Source organism: Dipteris shenzhenensis, chromosome 4 (assembly GCF_047967505.1).
Source record: "Dipteris shenzhenensis isolate YYH24624 ecotype China chromosome 4, Dip_SZ_1.0, whole genome shotgun sequence".
Taxonomy (NCBI): domain Eukaryota; kingdom Viridiplantae; phylum Streptophyta; class Polypodiopsida; order Gleicheniales; family Dipteridaceae; genus Dipteris; species Dipteris shenzhenensis.
In genome coordinates, this window is record NC_141599.1 from 11,067,189 (window position 1) to 11,068,801 (window position 1,613).

Below are 1,613 nucleotides of genomic sequence, written 5' to 3' on the forward strand. Positions count from 1 at the left end.
TAATGCTCATGCGCTTTGTTCAAGTCTTTGAAGCATCACATTTTGAGGGTCCTGCTACAATGGACATCAGATTTATGTCTTAAATAATGAAGGTACCGATTGAGTGGATTGAGCACGTGCACTAGGTCTTCGCTTTAAGCAAACTAGAGTTCATACAACTTTCTATTCAAAATTTGTACAAGTTAAACCATTTTACTAGGGATTCATTTCAATTTTAAAGAATAATTAACAATATCTACTCAATATAACCAAGACTACTTTTTCCATTTCTTGACATGTTATATTTTGGAAATAGAGACACGGTACATTATCTTGAAACAAAGATTCTATAAGAAATCTCCATCCATGGTACATGTGAGTGTACACATACAAGTGCATGCGCACTCTCGAGTGTACATGCAAACACACGCATGCACGCACACACATGCATGCACGCATGCACGAGCGAGTGCATGCACTCTCTCTCTCTCTCTCTCTCTCTCTCACACACACACACACACACACACACACACACACACACACACACACACACACACCCCCCACGCATGCACGTGCACGCGCACACAGCCACGCACGCACATGCATGCATGTGCACACACACACACACAGCCCTCTATTAACTTGGAGAGTCCAAAATTCCATATAACTTATTCTTGAATTTTGTGCGGTGGGGAGAATGAATCTATTATAGCTAATGCTAAGGGGAGACTCCCAATTGCTTTATGACAAGGAATGACTTAGCAAGGGGAGACGCCCACTTGCTTTATTCCATGGAATGACTTGTCTAAAGATGATTGACTTATATGATAAAAAATTCAATTTTCCCCCACATGTCCTTATGAGAAAGGATATGCTTATTTGTTGCAAACCAAATTTATTGAATTAGTAGAGAATATGGGGAAAGATAAATCTAGATAGAATTTTATTAAAAGCCATATTGTTTTTGTGTATATACCATGTCCTACTCTGAAGGATCCCAATGAGATTTCATGCCTATGAAATCTTCAAAATCTCAAACTGTTTATTAACGATGTATGGGGACATAAAGCTACCCTTGATCTTTCTATTTTTCATAATGTAGTACTTCGAAATGAATTGAGTAAAGGTGTCACTCATATTTGCATCGAATATAGTGCTTTAAATGGTACCCTTTCCATGGTTTTCATCATTGGAAGCCTTTTTGGGCTGAAATCGAATTGTATTTTCGAATATGGGGATCCATTTATTAATTTTTAAAGGATTATGCACTCCCTTTCTTATTGGACTTCTTGACCAAAAAAACCATTTTGTTAATGATGCATGGGTAAATCTTGAATCTAAACACATTCAAGTAGCTAATAACTCTACAACCACGCCTACCTTATCTATAAAAATTACTTCTTGAGAATGTCAAACAAATATTAGAGGATTGTGGCTTCATAGAATCCATGAAATTGACTTTCTTTAAAAAATTACGAGAGAAAATTTCCACTTGGCATACAATAAACTAGAGTTGCAGTGGCAGACAACGTTTCTATTGTTGACTACGTAACTACTACCTCAAAATTGGCTTGAATCTTAGCATTTTCTCAAATTCTTGAAGAAAAAAATGAATAAGAATATGAACATGACAC